Consider the following 27,968-nt stretch of genomic DNA (forward strand, 5'->3'; position numbering starts at 1 on the left):
CCGTCACTTTCCTCCTCCTGCAGCTGCAGGGAGAGGACGCCCCTCCCGGTGCGGGGCCGTGGGGGCGGGGACGGCGGGCAGGAGCCCGAGCTGGGGCGTGGGCGTCCGTGCGACTGCTGAGTCGCACCCAGGCGTTGTGATTTTAGGTGAGTCATTTAGTATCTGTGAGCCTTCGCCGTGTCCCCCGTGAGATGGGCTGATCGCGGGTGTGTCCCGAGCCCGGGAAGGCCGATGGCGGGTGTGTCCCGGAGCCCGGGAAGGCTGAGCCGGCGGAGCGTGTCCTGCAGGGCCGGGCGCAGCCCAGCGCCCACTCAGCGGGGCCGGCGTCGCTGGGAGTGTTATCTGCAGCCGCGTGGAGGGACTACCAGCCCTCACTTCTAACAGTGAAAATCTTCTAGAAAACTTCAGAGTTCTGAGACAAAAGGCAGAACCGTCCGTCAAGAGCCGTGGTCCTTCAGAAGGCAACTTTACACCACAGCCGTGGGATTCCGTGGGGAGGTCGCAGTGTGGACAGAAGACCCAGCAGTAGCACCAAAGGCTTCCGGACTCCTGAGAGGCCCTGGAGGGTGCAGCCTTCGGGAGGAGGCTGAGGCAAGGTGAGTCAGCACACCTACCCACTTCCCAGAGAAGGCTCCCTGGGGCCACCGAGGCGCTCTTCCCAGAAACCGGGATCAGCCCCTCCCTCACCCCACTTTCCTTTATGTTTCAGTCAAGTCAGCGCCAAGAGGTACAATGGGAATAACAGTATAATTACCATGATGACAAATCCGCAAATGATGTTCCTTATGAAAATGAGTTCTCCTTTGGATATGCTGTACTTCCTCAAAAGGGCCGCTGAGTGGCAGATCTCCAGGTGGTGCTTCTTCTAAGTCAAAGGGAGTATCTGTCGGCAGAAATGTCTTAGGAGTGACCAGGAAGAGAATCTTTGTCTTTGGGAAACACCTGAGCACTTCACTGCTGGGGAGTGGGACAGAGGAGTCACTCCCTTCATAACATTTCCAATGGTATCTCTGTGCTGTCTTTTTAAATTTTCTTTGAGTAATTGACTTCTCAGCCCCCCTTTTTTTTGGTGAGGAAGATTGGCCCTGAGCTAACATCTGTTGCCAATCTTCCTCTTTTTGCTTGAGGAAGCTTGTCACTGAGCTAACATCTGTGCCTATTTCCCTCTATTTTGTATGTGGGACACTGCCACAGCATGGCTCGATGAGCAGTGTGCAGGTCCACACCCCGGATCTGGGCCCGTAAACCCTGGGCTGCTGGCACACTTAACCACTACACCACCAGGCCGGCCCCTGTGCTGAGAATTTTATTTCAAGACAGTTATCTGTTGTTTTTCCCCAACATGGTCTTTCATCCATTAGTCTGTGCAAGACACTCCGTGGATACCATGGAGGATACAGAGCTTTAGGGAGCTTTCAATATAGTAGGGAAGATGACAACAACAACCATAAGAATAATGATGATGATAGCACTTACTGATGACTTGCTGTGTCCAGGCACTGTTTTAAGTTCCTTCAAACTTCTTTTTATCAAAACAATGCTATAAGTAGGTGGAATTACCATCTCAGTTTTAAAGATGAGGAAACAAACTTTTATTTGATGAGAGCTGTGAAGTTGGGCATCGTACTCAAAGATAAGCCCTACATACAAACACACAATGACACCGAGTAGAATTCCGGCACATGTCTTGGCAGTTTATAGGAGGGGAAGATTACTGCCTGTGGGTAGGCATCAGGGTATGCTTCACAGAGGCAGTGGCAATAGAGCAAAGCCTTCAAGGGGATAGGGGTTGAATTGTGACTGCTTCAAAAGACACGTCCTCCCCAAACCTGTGAATGTGACCTGTTTGGCAAAGAGTTATTGCAGTTGTAATGAAGTTAAGAAGCTCGAGATGAGATTATCCTGGATTGACGGGGGCCCTGAATTCAATGACAGATGTCCTTATAAGACAAAGGCAGAAGGCGATTTGAGACACAGACACACAAAGAGAAGAAGACCGTGTGAAACCATGTGAACAGGAAGGCAGAGACTGGCAGCCCTAGGCCAAGGAACCCCAAGGATGCGGCAGCCCTCAGGAGCTGGGGGAGAGGCTAGAACAGCTCTCCCTCAGAGCTCCCGGAAGATCCAACCCTGCCAATACCTTGGCTTTGGACTTGTGGTGTCCAGGAATGTGAGAGAATCCGTTTCTGGTCTGGGTTTTTTTTTTTCTGTGAGGAAGATTCGCCCTGAGCTAACACCTGTGCCCATCCTCCTCTATGTTGTATGTGAGATGCCTCCACAGCACGGCTGATGAGTGGAGTACGTCCACACCCAGGACCCAAACCTGCGAACCCGGGCCACAAGTGAGGCATGCAGAGCTTTAACGACCTGGCCACAGGGCTGGCTCCTAAATGTCTTGTTTAAGCCACCCAGCATGTGGCAGTTTGTGATGGCCGTCCTGGAAAGCACATCCGAAGGGCATGTGAGACTCACTGTTAGCACAGATGCTAACGCGGAAACCGCAGATGTTTATGTGCGTCTCTTTTGGTTTGGCTGGAGCCTGAGGGCCCTGGAAGGAAGCAGGCTGTGGACGCTGGAGGTCGTGTGATGGAGGGCTCTGAGGACCCTGGAAGGAAGCAGGCTGTGGACGCTGGAGGTCGTGTGTTGGAGGGCTCTGAGGGCCCTGGAAGCAAGCAGGCTGTGGACGCTGGAGGTGGTGTGATGGAGGGCTCTGAGGGCCCTGGAAGCAAGCAGGCTGGAGCTGGCAGGAGGGCATATGGGCCTGAATTAGGGCAAGGGCTGTGGAAGGAAGAGAAGGACAGTGGGAAGGTGTCTTGTCAGAATCCAAGAGACTTGGCAATTGATAGATTGTCAGTGTGGCTTGCTAAGGAGCTTGCTTTGTATCTTACCTGCTATTGTTCATGCATTTTGTCTTCTGGCTGCATAACGCCCACACTTGAAATGAGCTACCCCTAGTCTTTTGGGTGCCTGTCGAGTTGTTTATTAATTTATTCTGGCTTCCTGGCAGTCAAACTCTGTTCTACATTGAGGGCTTTCTTTTCCTGAATCTCAGGAGCGTTTCTTTTGCCTTCTCTGTCCCTGTTCCTCCTACCTGAGCTAAACCTTAGAGACTGTTTCAGAACCCCAGTCATCTCTTCCGGGCTGCTGTGCTGCCTGAGCCGGGGGCAGGAGGCAGGGTTTCAGGGCTGCTGCACTGGCCTCACTCCAGCAGTCTATTACAGATCCAGTCTTAACATGTGATGCTAAGTGTGATGTCGAGGCAGCATTGACCAAGCTGTGACATCTGGAACAGATGCAAATCTTAGAGCCATGTCAGAAGTTAGACACCACCAATGTCCGGAGACCTTTAATGTGGTCTGAGGTTTCAAGCCTCGTTAGCATTGTTTCCTTTGGTTAGTTTCCCAGAATCACACTGAGCCTCTTGATGTGGCTTTATAGTGTGAGACCAGTGGGAGGAACAGAAGAGGAACCAGTGTTTCCCCAGGGCTCACTCAATGCCAGTTATCATGCGAGGTGCCTTGCAAATGTTATCTCGTTTCATCTTCCCATCAGAACTATGAGGCAGGTGCTCTTGGCCTCACTTTACAGATGAGGAAATCGAAGCTCAAAGCAGTTAGGTCACACAGCAGTGGTGCTGCCAGGATTCAAGCTTGGGGCTTTCCCAGATACCACGCTGCCTCCTACAGAGGAGATGCTTTTTTGTCAGTGCTACTAAGGCAGTGGAATTCCGTTTTTGGCGTATGTGCAGCATTTGCCTGGTCCATGCTAACTTTTGACTTTGTGCCGTGAGTTTGTATGATCATTTCTCCTGTGCTTCCTCCCAGAGCCAGGCACTGACCTAGCACTTCCTGGACATCAGCTTCAAGAACGTGTGAGAACTTTCCAGACAGGTGGACTTGTGCTGTTTCCCAAAGGAACAAAAGTGTATTTTCGGCTGCAGTTTGCAGTTTTCTGGTTGCATCTCTAGGTTTGATTGTTTTGGAAAGAGTGAAAAATATGAGTCCTCTTTTGTAGCCTTGGTCTCTGCATTGGTTTGAGGAAAGGAAACGGCTTTGATACAGTGTCGTGGGTGGTACTGCCTGCAAAACCTGGGATGCCGGGGCCTCTGTTCACACCTTCTAGTTTCCAGACCCAGGCCACTATCCTCAGGACCCGAAGCCCACTGCCCTACCAGCCTTGGTTGGTGCTGCTTTTGTCCCGCTTTCCTCCTGATCGATCCCGGAATGTACTTCTCCCTTCTTTCTGCAATTTGAATCCTAAACTTTGTTCATGGCTCAGCCCCAGCTCGCTTCCTCCATTAAACCTCTTCTGATGGGCTTTCCTTTTCTGAGTTCTTGCAGCCAGTTGGCCTACATGGTGCTCTTCCCCAGCTCTCTTTCTGGTTCTGGGTGTGTGCTTTAGCTCTTTAATTGATTGTAGCCTCTCAGAGTAAGGAGGTTTTCCTTTTGGCCCCATGGTGCCTGGCAGAATGCTGGGCACACAATGAGGGCATTAATTATTGAGTCCATAAATTGCAGATACATTTCTAGAATGCAGATTACCTTGCAAAATTTGCATTGCTTTCCCCACTGTGTGTAGAATAAAGTGCAAGTTGCTGAGTATGGAATTAAAAAAAAAAACAACAAAAAATAAAACCTCCCATCTTCAGCTTCCAAACTATAGTTGCAGGCTCTGAAAAAGCTCTAAGTTATCACTGCTCCTTCAGTTCCCTCAGCTGGGAACATCATTTCTGGATTCTCCACCCCCGGAACTTCTTCCTAGCCTTCACATGCCACCTTCTGTGTGGAGCTCTCTTTCATCTCCCAAAACACAGCTAAGACACAATTTTCTTCCGTATGCCCATGCCATGTCACCTTGGTCCAATCAGGCCTGTATTTCATTTAACCCTGTCCTCGATTTCATCTGGACACTCCCTTCTTTCCTTGAGGAGTGGAAGGCTGTTGGTTCACCTTTACAGCCAGTTAATGCCTAACAGAGGATCAGCAGCCTTTGGCCAGGCTGGCTGTGCACAGGGTAGTTCCTGTCTGCTCGGAAGCAGTGGCAGCTCTAATGCTGGTTACCAGCAGCTTGCTTGGAGAGGAGCTAAAGGAGGAGGGCCAGGCGGCGATGGACCTGCTCCTCCCTTCTCTCCACCCCTCCCTGCGGCACAGTCTGGGTTCCTAGGTCTCCTCTCTGGAGCTTACCCGGCTTTCCTCAGCAATCTCCCTTTGCTGGAGAGGAGACAGAAATCGTTTCCAGTTCAAGTGCGCACGTCGCATCAGAGCAGCCAGGGCACCTGTGTCTTGTGAGTGAGCAGGCATTAAACCAAGCTCATCTCTCCTTCCCTCTAAAGCCCACGAAGCAGCAAACTTGTTTTCGCTGCGCAGGGGAGAGAGAGCATTGGGCCAGGGACGGAGCAGCCTGGCTGCTGCGGGGGCTGCCCCTCCTCGGGCGTGGTGCAGCAGGCCCTTTCCCTTCAACCGCTCACCCACGACTTGTCACTACCCACTGACCGTCTGGACCAGAGGGCCCACTTGACATTGTGATCCTGTGATCCAGATGTCAGCCGCTAAATGTTTCTAACTTCCCCAGCTTGCTGTGCTCATCCGATTTAGTAAAAATCTTTTATGATTTTAAAATCAATTTGTAAAATATGATTTAGTAAACCTTTTCTCAAATCCCCATGCCTTGTGCAGTAAGTCGCCCAGGGACTTTCCTGATGGCTCTGAACATTCTTGCTGGGAGGGCCATGGACAAGCCTGCACCCCCTATGCCTCTGGCCTCTGCTTCCGTGGCTTTCCTGGTCTCCACTCTGTGCTCTGCCTCCTGCAGGCCCTGCTCCTTTTGCATATAGTATCAATACAAAACTTGATATATCAAAAATTTGGAGTGGAAATTTAGAGACTTAAACAGAGAGCTTGTGGCTGAAAACCCAGCAAATGAAAAGAAAATGATAATAAGGAAAGAAAGGGCAAGTTATCATGATGTGCCAAACAGGCTCAAGTAGGAATAGTATTTACATGGTAACCGTAATATAAATATTGAAGTTGATCTAACCGAAATTATGAGGAGTCTCTCCAAGGGTGGCGGAGGGGAGGAGCGGAAGAAGGCTAAACCCCTGTGTCCCCCAGGGCAAGCTGAAGGAGCACTCTGACAACCGTGAGGTCAAGAAGGAGCAAAAGAGGCCTGTTCTCACATCATTCCTGCATAGCCTCACTTCTCAGCTTGAGTGACCTCCGTTCGCAGCTTTTCCTGGCTCTTTCAGGCAATCTGGTGCATAACTCTATTAGGACACCACCATGATTTTTGGTTTACTTTTCTGTATACCATGAGATTGGGAGCTCCTTGGGGGAAGGACAGTATTTATAACCCCTCGGTCTGACACATAGAAAGTACTGAATTAATGAAGAATACTACACAACATTGAAAAACTTACACAGTCATGGTGAAATTAAGAGGAATTTAAAGAGTCTGTTAAGTACCACAGTGTATTAAAATTAGAATCAAATCACAATGATTTAAAAACGTTTATCATTTTACTCCTAGAAGCCTTGAAACATTCCATCTTCCACGGTACTGAGCTGTAGTCATGCACATATCCCCACTTAACTCTTTAGACTAGTCTGAATTTTTCTTAACGAGAATAAGTGCTTTGGGCCCTTCCATAGGGACATTTATTTAACTTTCCTTGTTCATTAATAGACAGATTTTATATTCACATTTCTATTACCTCCTGCTGGGGTAATTTCATAAACCCTAGTTATCTCATTAGGAATAAGAAACCACTGTTCTCAGGAAACATTATGGGATATTAAATTGTGGTTTATAGCACAGATGTGTATTACTTTTAAACTCAACATCAAACAAGTTAATTGGTAATATACTAATTTCACTGGAGGTTGAGAGCAGGTGGGAAAATGAAGTTAGAGGATGAAAAAAAGTGACTACTTGATTAATAAAAATAGTTTTCTTTTTGTACAATTTCCTTTACATTATGAACTCTCTGAATGCATTTAAAATACAATTCAATTTGCCACAATTTGACTTACGTACAGATTTTTTTCCTAGAAGCACATCTATAACATAAACACGTCAATCTCTGTTTTCCTGAAAATGACAATATTGTGAGCTGTATGCTCCAAATGATAAAGGGAGTGAAGGAGGCATCTCTGACCACTACACTCAATGACCCACTTGCAGAATTTTTCTTGCCTGTCTTCACAGTTCTGTGCTTTGCTCCATGTCCAGGGAAGGAATACTTCGACCCGCGGACACAGCTGTGATTCTAAGGGATTGGAAAGTCAAGTTTCCACATGCCATCGGATGAGCAGATACAAAGAGAGTTTACGATGTTGATGGCGTGATTGTGCCTGGCTTATAAGGGGAGATGAGATTGTTGCCTTTGGAAAATACAGAAATGAACCACCCAGATCCCTCTGAAGGAAGGACTTGCCACCCAGCTACAGGCAGTGCGGTCAGCAGACAGCTTCCAGCTCTCAGGGCCTTCTCAGCTGCAGAGAGCTGCCTCCGCCAGGCCACACCCTTCCTGGGGTAGCCGGCGTCTGAGCGAAGATGACAGAGGAGATGGCGAAGGGTAATGTTCCCTCCAGAGCTCCCCAGGCTGGCCGAGGCTCGGCCAGGCTTGTCCCGCAGCTTGAGTCCTCTGCTCAGTTCTGCTTCTGCTCCCTTAACGTCACAGGTGTTGACCCGTAACAAACACTTTGCACCTGAAACTCCATCTCAGCGTTGCTTCCAGAAAACCCAACCAGCAGCCTGGCTCACAATGAAGGGGAGAAGGAACACGGATGGGACTCCAGGGAACCACTAGGTTGCCTCCTCCGCTGCCACTGCCACTACCACTGCCAATGGTAAAAGTGAGTGGAATAGCACAGCAACTCAATAAAAACTGGATCACAGAAAGGCTCACATCCTGCAGAAATTCAAGTTTGATTCACTTCATCAGGTGAAAAATCCCAACCAACTGAGATGCTGGTGGAACGTCAAGCTAACATGAAGTAGGTGGTGGAAAAATAAGCCGTAAATACCAACTACGGCATTTGTAGAACATTGCAGAAATAACAATCTCAGCAACACGTGTGCTCTTCTCTGCTGCGCCGTGGACGTGCTGTGTCCTCTCGATTTCCCTCTCTCCCTTTGCCGCACAGTCACACGCGGGGCGGGTTGGTGGTAGTTCACTTTACATGTTCGTCTCCGTATTACAGGCTATCGAGAAGGGCTATGATGGAACGAAGGCGAAGTGGACATCTCCCGGATACCATGGACTTAAAGCTGGCTGTAGAAACTGTTCAAGCTTTGAGACTTTAAAGAAGGGGGGAGTATATTTTTGTTTGCATAAGGATAGTTTAATTTTGTTAGGTGAGAGGACTTTTGGGACTGTAGGTATGTGAGGAAAAGTATGTGTTGATATTAAGCGCTGCAGGAGTAGAATGGAGGAAGAAAGGTTACTTTAATAGCTAAATTTATTGAGCGCTTGAATTAACTCCTTTAATGAATTAACTTGTAATCCTCACAACAGCACCGTGAGAGTGGTACTATTATCACCCCCATTTACCGATGACACTGAGCTTCCTAAAGCATAAGTGATTTGGCCACAGACACAGAGCGCCCTTGACCTTCTGTGTGTGGGGCCCACGCTCCTCATCTGTCAGTTGTGTTGCCTTATTTGACTGGAGCAAAGACAGGTCATTCTTTTAGGTTGCCTGGCATCTGAATCCTCTTGTTGTGCTTGGGAAATTCTCCTCCACATGAATCTGGGGAGGACGCAGAGCCCACCAGCCCCTACAGAGCTGAGAGTGCAGCTCTCGCTTCCGGGTTGCCTCGCACCTTGGAGGTGGACCTGTGATGGAGGCCCACCCGCCCGGTGCACTGTCTGATGGCCACTGCAGCAAGATCAAGTTTCGGCAGCACCAGGGCAGCAGTGCTAGTGGTGGCCTCAGTGTCCAGTGTCAGGGGTGTTGGAGTCATAAGCTGCAGCTTCCGGTGCTTGGCAGTGGCGATAGGCTTGTCCTCACCAGACCAATCTTGTAGCATTATTTTGGGTGTTCTTCGCTGTGAAGCTGTTGGGCTTGTCTGCGCAGCCTTCCCAGCAATTCCGCGAGGCATCCACTCTTCTGATTCATAGCAGCAGCCTCCTAGTTGTTTCGCCTTGTTTCTGAAATGAAATACCAGCTTATACATATAGAGCTCTTAGCTCTTTTGCTGTATCAGGCACTGTTCTAACTGCATTACATACAGGAGCCAAATGAAGTCTTAGAAAATCTTCAGACTTAAGTTCAACTATTGCCCCCATTTTACAATGAAGAGACAGGAGAGAGAGTTTAAATAACTGGTTCAAGGTCACACGGAGATGCGATTCAAGCCCAGCTGTCTGTTGCCAGAGTCTGTACTCAGCACCAGTCTGTCACTAGGGCCCCTCCAGTTCTGAATGCTGGGTTTCGATTCCACCCTCCCTTGGAGGACTGGATTTTATCATCAAAGAGTGTTTTTTCTTTTTCAAGAAGAGCTCATAGACACTGGTTCGTTTGAGTTCTCTCATGCCGGAGAGTGTCCCTCGTTTGCCTTTATATGTGAAGAGCAAATTTGCTGAATATGAATTCCTAGGTCACACTTTCTTATAGAACTCTCTAGGCATTGTTCTGCTGTCTTCTGGGATAGATAGATGATTTTTGTAGCGAAGTCTGAGGGCCACCAGATTTTTCTGTCTTGTGTGTAACTTTTTCTTTTTTGCTTGTAACTTCTGCTTTTCTTTGTCAAGATCAGTCCTTTTTCCTTCATTAGGATATTTTGATTTTGGGCATTCTACCTCAGTTTTTCCTGGGTCATGTTATGGCTTTTTGTCCTGAAGATTCCAATCCTTATCCTGAAATAATTTTCTTCTTTCATTTTTTGGGAAAAAAATTTAATAATTCACTTGTTTGCTTCTGTTCTTCAGGACGATCAATTACGTGTCTGTTACATCGACTTTGCCTTCTATTTCTATCATCTCTAATTTTTAAAATATCATTGTCCCTTTCCGTCTCTCTCTGGGGCTTTAACAAAGCCCGTCATTTATGTCCTTTACTATGTTTTTGATTATGTTTTTTCCACTTTTATTTCTCATGTAGTGTTTTTGGTAATGATTTTCTATTTCTATTCCAGTATATTTTTTTCCCCGAGCTCTGCTGGCTTGCCTTTTACCTCTGTTATTTTTTAAACTCTTCCTCTGTTTTCTAGGATACTTCCTCTTTCCTATGTATTCTTTACCTGTAGTGGTTAAAGAGTGCCATCGGGCAGCCTCCAGCTCCCTATGACTACCCCTTCCTCTCCCTGAGGGTTCACGCACGCTTCTTGTTTGGCGTTCAGGAGGTTAGTGTGGTGTAGAGTAAAATCCCTTAAACTCTCTCTCTCAGCCACTCGACCAGGTTATAGATAATACAAATTATTGCTGTCAGGGTCTCTCGTTCAGCTATCCCTCCCCCGCACTTTACAATGCAGAATTGGTGTCTCCCTAGGGCCACCTACTGCTTCTCCCGTGGATTCCCCATGTCCCTCAGTCTTGGTGCTGTAATCAAAGATGCTTAGGAACTATCACCTGTTCTCAGAACTACGTATACCGTGCCTGAGGTCCCAGGCTCTCAGTGTTCGCCAGCATTTCTGCCTTGAATGTGTTTGTCAAGTATGCTGCATGGTGGTTGTTTGGAGTTGTAGTATTTGCCTGTCTCACTAAAGATGGGATTAGGAATTGAGGAGTGGCTTACCTGGGAGGTTCCAGATCAGGGTCTCTCATGAGGCTGCAGTCATCTCAAGGCTCAAGTGGGGCTGGAGAATCCTGCCCAAGCTCACTGTCACAGTTGCTGGCAACTATCCGTTCCTTGTTGACTGTTGACTGGAGGCTTCAGTTCCCCACCACACAGGCCTCTGCACAGGGCTGTTAACACAGGGAACTCACTCCCTCCCGGAAAATGTGATGAGAGAGAGCGAGAGAGAGACAGGGAGAGAGAGACAGAGAGAGAGAAAGTGAGAGCAAGCACAAGAGAGCACCCAAAATGGAAACCACATTCTTTTACAATTTAATTTCAGAAGTGACATACCATTGCTTCTGCTGTATTCTTTTGGTCACACAGACCAACCCCGGTACAATGTGGGAAGGGACTATACAAGGATGTGAATACCAGAAGGTAAAGATCATAGAGACTATCTTGGAAGCTGGCTACTGCAAGTGTATGTATCTATTTGTGTGTCTGTATATGTGTATGTATATATGTGTGTGTGTGTGTGTGTGTGTGTATATACATGCATGTACATATTACACACACAAATTTACCGGAAGGATGTTTATAACAACTCTTTTTTTTTTTAAGGAAGATTAGCCCTGTTCTAACATCTGCTGCCAATCCTCCTCTTTTTGCTGAGGAAGACTGGCCCTGAGCTGACATCCATGCCCATCTTCCTCTACTTTATATGTGGGGCTCCTGCCACAGCATGGCTTGCCAAGTGGTGCCATGTCTGTACCTGGGATCTGAACCAGCGAACCATGGGCCGCCGAGGCAGAACGTGTGAACTTAACCACTGGGCCACGGGGCCGGCCCCAACAATTCTAAATTTAAATGCACTTAATAATATAGCTTCACAATATATGAATCAAAAATTTATAGAACTACGAAAAGAATTAAATAAATCCCCCATTATAGTGGGAGATTTTAGCTCACTCACCCAGTAACGAATAGATCAAGTAGATGAAAATATCAGTAAAGATAGATAAATTTTGAATAAGACAATGAACAAGCGCGATCTAATGGACATATATGGAAGCCCACAAAACAACTGGAGGGTGCACATGCTTTTCATGCCACACGGAACCTTATGAAATTTGATTACTTACCAGTCTGCAATTCGTGTCAATACATTTTAAAGAATTGGAACCACAACTTCTGACCACAATGCAGTTAAAAAATTCAAATCAATTTGTGAAAAGATGACCATGAAAATCCTATATGCTAGCAAAATTTTAAAATAAACTTCTCAATAATTCATAGGCCAAAGAAGAAATCATAAGGGAAAATTTAAAATACATAGAACTGAAAAATAAAAACAAATACTGGATATAAAAATTTTGGAGATTCAGCTACAGCGATGCATAGAGGGAAACTTATAGTCTTCAATGGATAATTTAGAAAGCCCAAAAGACTGACAATTAATGAGCTAAGCAGCCAATTAAAAAGTTATAAAAGTAACCACAGAATAAACCCAAGAGTAGCAAAAGTAGAGAAATAATAAAGTAGACATTAATGAAACAGAAAACAAAGGTAAAAAAAGGATCAAAAAGCAAGAAATTGATGCTTTGAAATGACTAATAAAATGAACAAACCTCTGGAAGATTAATTCAAAAAAAGAGAAAGGACACAAAAACACTACATTAGGAATAACTGGGACATAACACAATATGTAGGAGAGATTAGAAGGAAGTTAAGAGAACAGCTTCATGACAATAAATTTAAAAATAAAGAAAAAGAAAAAAATGCCTGGAAAAAAATGTAATTTACCAAAATTAACTAAAAAAAACCCAAACCCAACCCAACCCTGAGGATTCCTTTAAACACACAGAATTGGTAAATTCAGATGGAATTCTCATAAAGAAATCAAAATTATTCAGATCATTTTGAGGACAAGTTCTAACAAACATTCAATGCAAACTCTTCTTCCTTTTCTTTCCTGATCAAATAAGTGATGCGTGCCCAGAGAATTGCAGAATTCTTGACTTGTCTATTTTCTCCCTTCTCTGGGTTCCCCTTTTACTGCCCCTGGGGGCATCACCCCCAGCCTCTCTGGAGGCCGTGTTTCTGGCAGTCCACAGAAACGTCCCTGTGTGGCATTATGCTAAAGGCACGGCTTTGGAGTGGGACACACTCAATTGGGACCTATAAAACTATCAAGTATTGGGGCAATTTGTTCAACTGTTTTTGCTCAGTTTTCCCATCTGTTAACTGGGAACAGTGGTCTGATCTTGCAAGGTGGTTGTTATGGACTGTTTGTGTTCCCCCAATGTTCATATGTTAAAACCCTCCCCCGTCCCCTCCCCCTTAACCCCCAGTGGGATAGTATGGGTAGGATGAGATGAGGTCGTGAGGGTGGGACCCTCATGAATGGATTAGTGCCCTTATGAGAGTCCGGAGAGAGCTTGCTGCTTCTCTCAGCTCTCTGGATGCGACTAGAGGTTGGCAGCCTGCAAGCTGGAAGAGGGCTTTCACCAGATCTTGGCCATGCTGGCACCCTCATCTCAGACTTCCAGCTTCCAGAACAGTGGGAACTAAATATCTCTTGTTTATGACCCAACCAGTCTATGGTATTTCTGTTAAAGCAGCCTGAATGGACATAGACTAAGACAGTAGTAATAAGGTTAGAATGAAATTAGGTGCTTAGCGTGGTGCTTAGAACTCAGTAAACACTCAGTGCACGCTAATCATTGTTCTTATGATAACTCCATCCCCAAAGCTAATTTTCTCTGTATTATAGGGGCAAATAGATCTTTGAATTTTTTATTTTAATCTCTATTATCTGTTGACCTTATTTATATGGGAGAAGGGTACACTTTTGGATTTTGATATATAAATACCCTTGAGATCTCTGGAAGAGTAAACCGGGCCATATGGTGATGGCTGTGTCTCTAATTGCCTTATAACCTCTCTGTAAACCTGTATCAAGTCCTTGTGAAATATCTTAGTTATTAGTACACCTCTTGTTTTAAGGACCCTCAAAGGTGAGTTGGTATTTAAATCTTATAATTCATAATGCCAGATGAGACCATTTTCTCTGTCATTATTTCACAGACATGCACAAGGCAGACTTTCTCACACATTAGGCATCATTGGACCCCTTATCAGCGTTTGGCATGCTTGCAGACTGAAAATTTTAGGTGAAAAATTTTAAAGATTGCCCACTAATAAAAAGTAATATTCAAAATGTATGATGATCATTTCAGATTTGTAAGAGGAATGACGTTGTATGCAATTTTCCTCAAGCCAGCGTGATAATAGAGAACTTGAGCTGTACTTTACATTGGTTTCTTTTCTTACTATTGATTTCTGCTCAATTAGAAAACCGGAACTCACCACCGTGGTTGGCTGAGAATGGCAGCAGGGGCTGGTTTTCCTTTCAGATAATTCTAGCTATTATTTGGATTGTGTGGACCCCATATTTTCAAACAACAACATCTCCCATCTCACAGCCATTTGTGGTAAGCCTTTGCTACCCGCCTCCTCAGGAGGCAAAATCTGCTGTGTTCTCTATCCTCTACGTCTTAGTTTTCTCTTTCCTTGTGACAAATTACTACAAACTTCAGCTTAAAGCAACACACATTTATTATCTCACAGTTTCTCTTGTCGATAGACTAGCACTGGGTCCTCTGCTCCGGGTCTCACAGGCTGAAATCAAAGTGTTGGCTAGCTGTGTCTTTATCTTGAGGTTTGACTGTGGAAAGATCCACTTCCAAGCTCCCTTGGGTTGTTGGCAGAATTCACGTCCTTCTGGTTGTAGCACTGAGGTCCTCATTGTCTTGCCAGCTATTGTCCAGGGACAACTCTTAGCTCCTAAAGGCTACACTCAGGTCATATCATGTGTCCCCATTTCAGCAATGGAGAACCTCCCTCTCATTGAATCTCTCTCATGCTGACTTGCCCTTCTGTTACCAGCCAGAGAAAACTCTCTGCTTTTAAAGGATTCATGTAATTAGGTCAGGCCCATGTGGATAATAACTCTATCTTCAGGTCAGTTGATGAGTAATCTTAATTATATCCTCAAATTCCCTTTTGCTATGTAACAAAACCCCCCATGCAGCATCATCATGAGAGCAATACCAGGGGGCAGACATCACGGAGGCATCTTGAAGTGCTGCCTACCACACTAAGTCTGGGCCTATGACTTGCTTTGTACAGAAGAATGTGGCCCTAGGCCTTAAGAAGCCTTGCAGCTTCTGGTTTTGCCCCCGTGAAATGCTTCTTCTTGGAATTCAGCCATCATGCTCTGAGAAGGTTCAAGCTGGCCATGTGGAGGAGAACTGCGGTGTCCCAGAGACAATCCCAGCTGTGCTCCCAGCCATTAGCCAGAACCAACCACCAACCATGTGAATAAGGCCATTCTCAGATAGGCCAGCCCCTAGTCAAGCCATCCTCGCCAACACCACCGGCTCAGATATAAGTTGTTCCAACCGAACCCTGTCCAAATTGCAGAATTATAAGCAAATAAATGATTGTTATTGTTTTAAGCCACTAAGTTTTGGGGCAGTCTCTTATGCAGAAATGGAAGACAATTTTCAGGGCTCCATCAGATGCCAAGACTGTAGCAGATCACACTCAGACATTGAATTTTGACCATGTTGGGTTAGGAGAGAGGGTAAATGGATTCTTTTTTTCCTTTGGTGAGGGAGATTGGCCCTGAGCTAACATCCATTGCCAATCTTCCTCTTTTTGCTTGAGGAAGATTGTCACTGAGTTAACATCTGTGCCAATCTTCCTCTACTTTGCATGTGGGATGCCACCACAGCATGGCTTGATGTGTGGTGTGTAGGTCCGCTCCAGGGATCCAAACTTACAAACTCCAGACCACAGAAGCAGAGCACGTGAACTTAACCACTGTGCCACTGGGCCAGCCCCGGCAAATGGATTTTTAATTCATTCTTTGGTCACTGTGTACTCTGAAAGTGACTGATTTACTGTTGCAGCTCTTGAATGTGATTTAAAATATGCCAGATAATACATCCCTGATTTATCTCCCAGATGTCTGAAGAATCATCAAGAGTTAGTGAAAATTTAAGGCCTCAGTGATTGAGTCAGTTGTACACAATTCAGTCTTCAGAAGACATCCCAATATTTTACCCCCAACATTCGGAATCTAGACAGTTGTGCCTGCAGTTAGCTTCAGGTCAGCTTCAGACACACTCTACGCTCCTCCTGAGGTGCCCTTGGATGCCACATCTTGAACTCTCCGCCACTTATGCCACCTTAGTGACAGCCAAAGCTACCCAACTCCACTGGGGCCCACAGGGTTCTGCTTCCAATCTGACCAGCCACCCACGGGGTATGCTGGGTCCCTCCCCTTGCTACTGTCCCGCAGGCAGGCCAACCACTCAGGAGCCCGGGAGTTCTGTATCCTCCTGTCACTCCCGGACCCAGGCAAATGGCATACCACAGGGCCTGGGCTCTACCTCCCCAGAGGTCACCAAAGGGGCTCGTACTGATTAGTGTTCTCCAGAGAAACAGAGCCGACAGGCTGTGTGTGTGTGTGCTGTCTACTGCTTTCTCTGAGTAAAGTACAGTGTGCATTGGCATTCAGGCACAGCCTCTTCTGTTTGAATTTCATGCTCGTTACGTCCCTGCTGGGTGCTCTGTCAGTGCTGATCTCAGCACACTTTTTCCCGTTGAGATTATGACTCCAGAACTTTGGGTAACAAGCGAATGGTCAGCATGGAGTTTCGGGGATAAGGAGAAGAGAGTCATCTAGAACTTCTCCCTCACATTGGCTCTCACGATATGCCGAGAGCTGCTTTACACCTGCTCTCCGGTGATTTCCTCCTCCGTTGAAGTCCTGGTACGCGCAATGCATGGAAACTGCTCTTACACGTCGTGCGCAGTTATCATTAGGTGCCGCCATAGGCTCATCCCTTAAAGGATTTTGCCAATAGCTTTGTCTGTCTTCTCTCCAAACAGGGTGCTTATCGTTTGCTTTGCAACTATTGTTCAGCAATACCATGACATGTACCTACTTTTAATAAGACTTATAAGAATGAGTGCTAGGCGCTGTTTCAGTCCAGCAGGAAGTTTCCTCGCTTTCGTGTTAGAGAACATCAGTTTCTGTTTGTTGTGGAGAACAGAGGACTGTCATCCGAGTGGTTGTGGTGCTCCGCTTGAACGTCCAAAGGTTCCTGCTGCCGTTTGACGGCGTTGAAGCAGACACGCTGGGAGGAGGACGGACGGCGAGCGGGTGACGTTCGACCTCAGACTCGGCGGATTTCCCGTCCACACTTTTCACTGTTGCTTACGCGTGGGAAATCAGTAGACTCACAGATTTACTTGTCCCAGCATGGATAGACTCGCATTCTGTGTTTGTTCTAGATCCCTGATCACTTTTTACGTTTGTGGTGTTCTCAATTATAGTGTTTATATTATTATTTTCATTACTATATTTACACTTCAGTGAGCCGCTTTTATGGTTCTGTTTCATTTTTGTGAATTGGACATAAAATATAACGAAGAGCAATTTCAAAAAATGCAAACAACAAATATGAGCACCGTTAAATGATATGAAAATATGCTGAGATAAATTATACCACATTAATTGAATGTAAGCTGAAGCAAACTAATCAAAGTAGTTCTTGTAACATATTTACTGCCTTAGGAATGTGATGATTATTATTCATGAAATGAGATTCATAGGAAAATCATATTTGATTATATTAATACATCTCACATTTTTAAATGTATGTGTAACCGTTTATTAGGTTTTGCTTGAGGCTTTAAGTTATGATAAGTTTCAGACACCAAAAGTTCTAAGGTCACCAGGCAGAAACTTTAGAGTAGATGCTCAAGATCCATAGAGGCTTCTGCAGTGATGGACATGTTCTGCATCTGGGCTTTCCAGTACAGTAGCTACGAGCCACACGCAGCTATTGAACACTTGGCTTATGGCTACTGTGACTGAACTTTTAATTTTATTTAATTTTGATTAATTTAAATTTAAATAGTGGAAGACCACACAGAATTAAATGGCTCTTAAACTCTTCACTCGCCTGAGAGTATAGACAGGTTAGGAGAGAGTGGATTGGAGAGCTATGATGTGGGTTCCCCAACTGCCACCCACGAGTAGAACTAGTCGGGGGATGCCCCTCACTCAAGCATAATGAAACACGCTGTGTTCCAGAAATCTAAAGGATAAGAGCAGGGCTGGCCAGCTGCGGACATGCAAATAAAAGTATAGTGGGGCCAAGACTGTCTGAATGGTTCCCAAGACCTAGATGTGAAAGAGAGAGGTGTGGGTGCTCACCCACATACTGCCTGAAAGAACTTCCTGGAGGGGTGATCAGCGCCTAGCAGAGACTCTGAATAAATCACCAGGTTTCCAAGGGCTATAGAAGGAGTAAGACAGACAGACCAACCAGACAGACTTGAGATGTGATTGCTCACATCAAAGAAGCTGCAAGTAAAACATCTCTGATTGGGAAGTCTCTGAAGAAACTATGGAAGTCACCCACAAAAGAAAGTCAGCTTTAAACATCTGCCAGGACCGAAGTCTTGTCGTAGGTCAGTCGAGGAGAAGTTTCCTGCCTTCCTTACTTCTTTCTCCTACCCACTCCCTGCACTGCCTAAGGGATTAGAAACCATGGTTAGGAAGCAGGACAAGAGGGGAGTGTATGAGCCCAGACATTCTACTTTGACTAAAGGTTATTTGTGTATTTCAAGTCATGGTAGGGATGTTTTTCCCCAGAAGGGATCAGAAAAATCATGAGACTGCTTGAGTTTCCTGCAGAGGCATAGGAAGAACTAGCTCCATCTAATAAATTTGAAGGGATAATGAAAGGCAAAATTAAGTTGCTTTATGATTATAGCTCGCAAGTCCAGCTTGCTCAGTCTACTAGGTATGTATGTGAACAAGACTGTTTCATCATTTCTTTCTCTGAAATAGATCAGCAGAAAACCACTCAGTAGAAGGATATATATTGGACATTGCTGGAGTCCCCCCCAGCTCTGCTTTATTGGGCTGTCGACCCACCCCCAGAGCCGTGAGTCACGTCACTCATAGCTGTGCTCTTCTCCAGAGAATTGCTCTTGTCTAGAGAGAACCATCTCATCTGGCAATACTTGGGAGGTTGTTAGCCACTCCCCAGTCACCCTACCAAAAAACTGACCCATATGGCAACAAAGCCCTTTGCCTTAAGGGAACACTAACTCTGTGATGCAAGCCACATTCCAAACTCCCTCTGGGATCAGGGTGAAGCTAGACTCCAGCTGAAATGATGGCTTTGCTGAGCGTTTTCTCTGTGCAGTCCTGCTGCCCTTCTCACTTGCAGGTTTTTCCAGGAGCGCTGCTCAGTAAGTGGCTCGCCCGTCCCACCTCGGGCTCTACTTCTGAGGAGCCAGATCTGAGACATAATTAATAACTTTTAAAGAAGACTTTAAAGTAACTCTTAAACTCTTAAAAGAAACTTTAAAGTCTTCTGTAAAAGTTATTAATTATGCTCATTCTTTTCATTGATTTTCTTAGATGTTTCCAGATTTTTAAATTTCATGGACCAGTAAAGTTTTAAAGAAATTTGGGGACCAGCAAGGGGTTACCAACTTTTAGTTTTGCAAATAAAAATTAAGAAAAAAACCTCTCTGTGACAGATACCACCAGTAGTATATTAAATCTCACGCTCTTCTTCCTCGTTTGCGGAATTCCAGTTTTGTTCAGGTACCTAGTAGCCAGGAGATTCAGGTTAAATTGGGCTCCTTCCCTGCAGCCAGGCGTGAATCTTTTTTTATTTTGGTGAGGAAGATTGGCCTTGAGCTACCATCTGCGCCCATCTTCCTCTACTTTGTACATGGGACGCTGCCACAGCATGGCTTGGTGAGTGGTGTGTGGGTCCACATCTGGGATCAAAACCTGCGAACCCTGGGCCGCCGAAGCAGACAGAGCACACAAACTTAACCACTGCACCACTGGGCCGGCCCCATAGGGGTGGATCTTCATTAGTATAAGCCAGTAACGCCATCCCAACCCCCTCGCCAATGATCTGTTTTGGAGTGCACCTTGACTTAGTTTTAGTCAGTGACGTCTAACGGAGGAGCTGTGTGGAAGGTTCCTCTACTCTTAAAAAGAGAGTGACATGAAGAAAAAGTGCTCTTCAGGGCAGAATCCAGGTTGTGGGGCTTGGAGCTTATACAATTTGGGGACCCTTTTTAAGAAAAAGGGTATAAAATTGTTTTGATTTTCCAGTTTACAAAAACACGTGACCAGGTGAATGCGTTGCTCGGGTCTTTCCCGAGCCTTGGAAAATCCTGGGAGAGAGAAGGGGTCTGCAGCGTAAGTTTCTTTAGTTTCATGGTAAATCACCTCTGGCAGCCTTTCTTTTTTGCACATTATTGTCTTCATGGGACAACTGGAACTGTGGCATCCATCTTGGGACCACGAGGAGAGCTGGTTTAAGGGGCCAAGCCAGCACACTGAGGTTGGCACAGTGCGAAGGTGAGAGGAACCTTGTTGGAATCACAGCATCCGAATTTCTCAACCCTAGAACTGCTTTGAAAGTGCAGGCTTCTTGTGTGAAAGTGATGAATAGCTTTATTGTTTAAGCCACTCTTCAATAATTTGTGGGCAAAAGCATCCAAACAAAACCAACTACCACCTACGTCTGCATTGTTTCACACACACACGCAGGCACACAACCCTGGATATGTGGAAAGGAGGTAATCTCAGCACATGGATGGTCCTTTCTATCAATTAAACTAGCTTTATGGCAAACTCAATTCATTATGCTACTTTTTCTCATTGCTGTAAACCCAGTGAACACTTCACTATGATATTTCAGTCTAGACGAGTGCTACTCAAAGTTTGGTCCCTGGCTGGTGCCAGTCCATGAACTGTTCGTTACCAGTCTATAATGAGTCAAGTACAGAAATTGAGAGTAAGAATTTAGAAACTTTTTATAGTGCTTAGAGATTTGACAGAATAATTTTATGTCTGTTGAATGTAATAATTTAAATTTTGGGAGGTTTGTACTTTGTGTGTCTTTGATTTTTAAAAATTTTGGATTTATAGAAACATTGTGAAGTAGTACACAGCGTAGCCATATACCCCACACCCAGTTTCCCCTATTAGAAACATCTTACATTAGCATGGTACATTTATTATAATTACTGAACCAATATTGATACATTATTATTAATAGTGTTCATACTTTATTCAGATTTCCTTAGCTTTTACCTAATGTCCTTTCTCTGTTCCAGAATCCCATCCAGGACACTGCATTACATTTAGCTGTCACGTCCCCTTAGGCTTCTCTTGGCTATGACAGTTTTTCAGACTTTACTTGTTTTTGATGACCTTGAGAGGTTTGAGGGGTACTGGTCAGGTATTTGTAGAATGTTTCTTAATTGAGATTTGTCTGACGTTTCTCTCACGATTAGTATGCTCTGTACTTTAATTTCATTATTTAGTAAAGTTATTCATTTTTATTGTATTTTACCAAAGTATCAGTCTGCAACAGATTAGAAAAACCCTGGTCCCTTACCACGGCTAGCTGGAGCAGCACTGGTCCAAACCACTCTGGTTCCAGGCTCAGCATCTAAAATTCTCAACCATCTCTCCTAATGAAACTACTGTTTACCTTGGATACCATTCTGTTTTCTGAATCAAAGTATTAGGAGTGGGGCTTCTAAATTTGAATCTTAAGAAAAGATAAATTACCTTTTTAGAAGATTATCTTTTTGGCTATCTATGGTGTGTCAGTAAATGCATGGTAGCTTACAAAGCATTTGAAAAAACACACACAGATAAATTCTCCACTATCAAGAAAAGGTAATGTTCTAAATCAAGATCTTGATTCAACAGAGTGTTGTAAAATTTAAGCCGGAAGCAGTGGAGGAATCATCCAAACCAGAAAACAGCCACAGTGAGGATTCATCTCCAGTCTGCTTTGTCTTACCTCATCACTGGTTCTACTTTTGTCTTTCTGTCTCTTCTCTCTTAATTTCACTAGATCAAGTGCCTTCAGCGTGAGAGCCAGACTTTTTTCACTATATCGCTTCCTTCAGTGGTTATCACTGCCATCAGCATCTTTGTTGTTTCATGTCTCCTCTGATGTACTCATTTTGATGACACGAGGAGTCCCCTAAACCTTGCTTCTTTGGGGATTCTCTCTTTGAGCCTGTGTCTGGAAACCTTGCTATAGTGAGGCTGCTTCGGGCTTTGATGAGAAAAGCTTCACGTGGTCTGTGTTCCCTCTCTAGAGCTTGATGCTTCCAGTTGCAAGATGTGTGTTACACAGTGTATATAAACCATTGTATGCCACTTCCTCTTGTATATTTTTGTAATTCATGAAAGTATAGCCAGTTTTTTTTCTTTGTTTAGTGTCACAGCCTTTAATTTTTTGGCTTAGATCTCCTTTTTGCTGTTGAAGCTTTGACTTCGCTGGAAAGCTGTTCTGCCTTCTCGCCTCACTTATGATAAACGCAGCCATGCGCTTGAGTTCGTTTGTGTCGGTTGTCCAATAAGTCAGTTGAGTAGCTATGGAGGGTTTCAGTGAGAGTTTGTCTTAAGGCTTTTGAATCTCATTTTAAAATTTTGGTAAGACATCCTCGCCCCTCTCCTTGATCTTTACGTAACAGTTGCCAACACAGAAGGATGAAGAAAAGCCCAGTAAGACTATCTCTTCATTCATTCAGAGATGTTTGTGTGCAAGATGCTGCTGATGCCCCACATTTTGGGCTTACTTGAAAGGTAGATTGCTCCTGTTCATTGTGGGAAACACAGGTATGTTTTTGAACATTCTGTCAGAGCCATTTTTTCCTGAGTGTGTTTCTTTAGAACCACTTTATTTCCTTGCTACAATTTCATCTGTATTCGCCTCTGATCTGGGACCTGCGCGTCAGATGTCTGTCATGATCGGTTTCTTTATTTCCTGTCCTAATTCATTTTAGAGAACTCCAGGAAAGACGAATTATATATCCTCCTGTGGGTCTGGCTGGCCAAATGTGAATTTGCCACAGAGTCGTTTCCTTGCTCATTTGTTCATTCACTCGTTCATTTATTTGTATATTCAGGAAGTGTTTATAGAGAACTTAGTATGGAGCAATGCTAGTGCTAGGTATCAGAGATACAGTGGGGAAGACAGGCAAAATCCTTGATAATAAACTTTTGATTTAGTGGGAAAGAGACACATTAAATACATAGATACAGATGTAACTAAAGACGAAATTCTGATGGAGGCTGAGAATAAATACAACTACAATTATCCTAGTTTTGTGACTGGAGATTGGGGGCGGCAAAGACTGTCTCAGGGAAGTGACATTTAGACTGACACTTGAGAGAGAAGGGGGGCTGGCCCGGTGAGATGGAGAGAAAGACTTCCCATCATCAACCCACAGGCTGGCTGAATGTGGTTCTCTTTGCTTTTTCCTTTAGCCTGAAAGAATTTACTCATTCAAATTATACCGAGAATCCACTATGTGCCAGGCAAAGACAAAAACTCGTATGTGGAAAGAGTATTAAATACGCTTTAATGAAAGAGGGAAATCATTTTATTTGTGATTCTAAGATCATTTTTGCCTTTGCAGTTCATGTCTCCTCTTAGGTTAGTACTTGACTAAGAAAATACTTAAATGCATTAAGGACAGAGGGATGAATTATAAGGGTTGGCAAAAAACTAATAATCTCGAGCTCACCAATAACCCTCAATGGACTTCAATTTCTTTATCTTTATTGTGATGAGCCAGACTAGATATGATGCCAAGCTTCTCCCAGCTTCAAGTTTTGGTTAAGAGCCACTAACTTTCAGTATTTGTCTATGAGAAATAATTCTTGCAGCATTATTACTTGTAATGTTTTATGTGAAATATACAAAGGAATTACTTCTGTGAATGTAGTTTTGAATTATATAAAGATGTTTGCAAAATCTTATTTTTATTTAGCTGTCACTAAATTTCTTATCACTGTTTATCCCTATTTCAATTCACCAAGTGTACTATAGCTTGGAAACTTGTACTCAAGGAACACTAATCAAGTGCATATTCAGGCAAGTGTAATCAGTTACGTAGTTAATTATGTATATAAATTTCTTTTTGAATTCATTGATGTTTAAGCTCTGAGATTTAAAACTGTTATTTGGAACTGGAAAGCAAAATTTAGTGCCAGGCATTAGACTTTTTTCTCTTCCTGCTCAATTGCAGAAAATTATAAGATACTAAATCTTAACCTAATAGTACAGTTATAAAATGTTATATGGAAAATCCTTTGTGTGTATTCACGCATATATACACATATATTGCTCAAAGGGATATGCAAATACTGTTAAATGTATTACAGTTTGGGCCAGAAACAAAGCCTCTGGCAAAAGACTGAGAGAGTGCTGCAGCATTTTGCCAATTTTAAACCTGTTTCTATTCCTCTTCTGATTTCTGGCTGATACATGAGTCACCTTTGTCATTCTGCTTAGATGGCATCAGCTTGGCTGTGCCCTCATCAAATTAATTAATAAAGATTCCAAATGAATCATAATTTCATCTAAGGAGTAATTTTGGCAAGAGGATGACTTGGCTCAAGTCTCTTGCTGCTTTTCTCCAAGGAGAGTATTAATTTTGGAGTCCTGGTCACATTTCCGTAATGCATCCCTGTGGACCACTACCTGCCGTTGGATAGAATGGGAGGTTTCTCCACCCACTCTAAAGGTGACAACACAGAGAATAAAACCTCTACTGTACTCGTAAGGGAAAAAATAAACCTAATAACTGTTTAGGTGGGAAATGGGTTTGGAATCTGATAAGTCAGGATTGAATACAGTTTTCAACAGTTATTTGCTATGTAATTCAGTGTCCCTGTCTAAAAGTGAGGTAATAATTCTGTAATCCATGTGCGAGTAGTCCTTGTTGATTGCCCCATACTTTCTTCGGACTCAGCTCAGTATATTCACATTTCTGGGAAAAAATAAGCCAAAATCCACATTGAAAAGTAATGAAGACCTTGACTGGGGTTATTCAGGAAAAAATAAGGGATTACAATGCACAACACACAGCAAGGTTCTCTAAAACTCCTCTTAAACATTTTTACTTTCCCCCATATTTCAGTGCCTATGTCAATTTTCATACGCACGAGTTAGGGTAATGACAAGCTACTATAATGAAGAGACCCAAAATGCAGCGATCTAAAGAAAAAAGAAGTTTCTCCCTCCCTCTCTCTCTCTCCTAACAGGCAGGAGGTAGATGATCCAGGTCAGCAGAGCAGCTCCGTCCCGTATTGTTCAAGAACCCGTGTCTTTCTAAAGTGTTGATCTGCATTGCTATCACGTGCTTAATAAAATCGGATGGAGGGAAGGGAGGAAAGAATGTGGAGGAGGCAGAGCTCTGTGCCTGAAGACACAGGCTCATAAATACACATTGTACTTCTGCTAACATTCTGTTGGTGACAACTTAATCCCTTGGCTACGCCTGATGTGGCAGTGTGCAAACTGGCCGTGATCCTTCCCTCTGCCTGTATCCAAGCTGTTTTCAATGTGATCTTGCAGCTCCTCTGATCAAGAGGTAGAGTTGGTTTCTCTTCCTCTTGAATCTGGCTTGGCCTTGTGATTAATTTTTGCTAGTGGATTGCGGCAGAAGTGATATTGTGGCAGCTCAGAGCCTAGACTCTAAGGGGCCTTCTACTTTTTCTCTTGGAATCCTTTCCAGCTGCCATGTGAACAAGTGAACAAGTCCATGTGAACAAGTCCAGCAACCTGCTGGAGGATGAGAGACCACGTGGAGCAGAGATGAGCCGTTCCAGCTGAGCCCCGCCCACATTGATGACACAAGAATTATGAACTAAATAAATGGTTGTTTGTTGTAAGTTGGGTTCTCTGGGAAGCAGATGCTGAGATGGGGTCAGGAATACAAAATACTTGTGAAAGGAAAAGGGAAGGAAGCAGGGTTTGGCTAGGGTTTGGCTAGCAGAGCATGACGTTCCTGACAGGTCTCCATCAGTCCAGCAAGGAGTTCCAAGCAAAGACTGCCCATTAGAGGAGTTCTGCATTGGACAGAAAAGCTTAGGCCTTGGAACCACGGTCTTGCGCAGTCACTGGCTAGGTGCCACTCTGAGATGACAGTGACCTCAGTTTGAAAGCTGTCAGCTAACTCTACTTCTTGCTGTCAAGCAGCGAGTCCTCACCGGAAGAAGAACCCACATGGTGCATCTCCACGTGTGCCACATTGTTCTAAGCCACGAAGATTTGGGGTGATTTGTTATGTAGCAAAAGCTAGCTGATTCACATACCTGCAAGAGAGCTGGGACATATAGTTGAGCTGGGCAGCCTCAGCAAGCAAAGGAGCTGCCCTTCTTAAAAAGGAGACTGTGGGCGCAGGTGTGTGTGCAGCCGATCGCAAATGCTTCTACATGAATGTTCACCCTGGATTACTTACCTTCCGTCATTGTGAAAATGAGAGCGAATGTATATAAAGTCCTGAGCAGCGTGGTCAGAGTGGGCCCAGGCTTTGGGGGTAGGAGCTCATATCATCTGCAGTCCCTTTTTTAAGAAAAAAAGTGCGAAATTCCAAAAGCAAAATTAAGTGAAGACCTTGGAAAGAGCCTTTGTAAGTGAGAGCTCTGAAGGTTGTCCTTCATTAGCTTTGTAGTAAACCTGCCCCTGATGAGGGCTGACCGATGGTAGATGTTTAAAAAATTATATGTTTTTGTTTGTCCAGTGAAGATGAAATCACATAGCCATTCATTGATTCTCTAGTCACCATTTGCACAAACAAGGTGTTAGCAGGTTCGCTTAGGCGCAAAATCCATACCAACTTCCATTTCCTGCCCAAGGGGCGGGAGGTCCTCATCAGAGGCAGAGGCCATTTGATTCTTTTTGTCTTTCTGTCCTATGAGCCTTCTGTGACAGGGGAATCTGCAAACTTGTGAGGCAGAGTCAGGCTTTCCCTCTAGACGCTGAAAACACCAGAAGTGCGCTCTCCGAGCCTCTCTTGGAGCCAGGATGGAGGCACAGCAGCAGTCCACCAGGGCACACTCGCTGGCCTTTGAGATGAAAACAGTGGAGTGAGAAGGAGCCTGGCAGAAGGCTGTCTGGAGGTACAGGAGGTGCCACTGGCGGCAATGCCCAGTGTCCAGGGTCAGTGGCACAAGGGTGCAAGTTGCAGTGGCTGCGCCCAGGGGCAGTATCAGTGCTGTCGTCCCTGCATCAGTCAGTAGAGATTCTGGTCTGGTTCACGGCCTCCCAAAGATTCCATGAGGTGCCCAATATCTTTCAATAGATCTCCTTTCTTGCTTAGAGCAGCCAAAGTAGTTTTTGTTTGCTTGTGACTGAGACCCTGAATGACATACAATTCCTGGGTTTAATTTCAGCCCACACATCTGAGGCACAGGAATTGTGTCCTTCAGTTTGGTGAATTCTTCCATCTGGATGCTGTGGAAAGAAGAATGTGCTTCCATGAGAACCTGATGAAAAGCATTTTCCTCCTTCGAATCAGGTGACTCAACTTTGGTGTCTTGCTATATGACCTCGGTGACACAGTTTCTAAAGTCTCTAAAATGTCGCTTATAATCCACGCACCGGGGTTGGTGTGAGTCTTAAATGTGACAGGATATGTGAGAGTGATCTTTACGTTGTTAAGTACTTAACAAGTGTAAGTTATTTTTAAATATAAAACAATCTATGAAGCTCTTTCTCCAAAGCAGCTGCACTGATCCCCCCTTTGGAGAGTGTGGACGGCAATTAAAGTCAGTTTACAAGCTTGTACACATTCTTCACAGAATTTGAGCTTGTTCCAACTTGTTTGTGCAGTTAATTGGTGGCATGGACTATGCCAAATGTACGTTTGTAATTTTCTGCTTGCTGTGTAAGTAGTAGGAGTCACCCAGCTCACCGACGCTTAGGTATTTTTCAAAATTTGTGAAGAAGTAAATTTACATTTGGGTTCTTGAAATAAAAGAAATTTAATGTGGGCAAAAATAATAGTTTCGTGATCATTTATATAATTCACAGATTGATGTTAGCTCTTTTCCATTCTTACTGTGGAGTCTCAGAGTTTCTCTTTGGAGTTTCTCTCGGTTGAAGAACGTGGATAAAGAGCGGGAAACCCATCTTGGAGAGAGTAGGGGTAAAGAGTATTTTTGTATTTATTCTTGAGATTCTTGGCAAAATGTTGTTTGGTCTGTATATAACATATTCATTACAGAGAAATTGGAAATATAAATAAAAAATTTATAAACCAATTATTACTACTTTGGCATTTAGTTGTCTATTGTTTAGTTGTTTATTTTGTGCA

General features: G+C 44.3%; 1 long non-coding RNA gene across 2 annotated transcripts; it reads left to right on the forward strand.

The window, feature by feature from the left end:
• Window positions 1–54: 54 nt before the first annotated feature.
• LOC139079409 (uncharacterized) lies at window positions 55–27,916 on the forward strand. 2 transcript variants are annotated; one of them, XR_011533028.1, is made up of 5 exons: window positions 55–146; window positions 399–596; window positions 25,386–25,538; window positions 27,046–27,170; window positions 27,686–27,916. It is a non-coding gene; the product is annotated as an uncharacterized lncRNA (long non-coding RNA). The 2 variants fall into 2 exon arrangements; XR_011533027.1 differs by lacking the exons at window positions 25,386–25,538; window positions 27,046–27,170; window positions 27,686–27,916 and adding an exon at window positions 7,228–8,071 and having other exon boundaries at window positions 70–146.
• The last annotated feature ends 52 nt before the right edge of the window (window positions 27,917–27,968 follow it).

Source organism: Equus przewalskii, chromosome 25 (assembly GCF_037783145.1).
Source record: "Equus przewalskii isolate Varuska chromosome 25, EquPr2, whole genome shotgun sequence".
Classification (NCBI taxonomy): domain Eukaryota; kingdom Metazoa; phylum Chordata; class Mammalia; order Perissodactyla; family Equidae; genus Equus; species Equus przewalskii.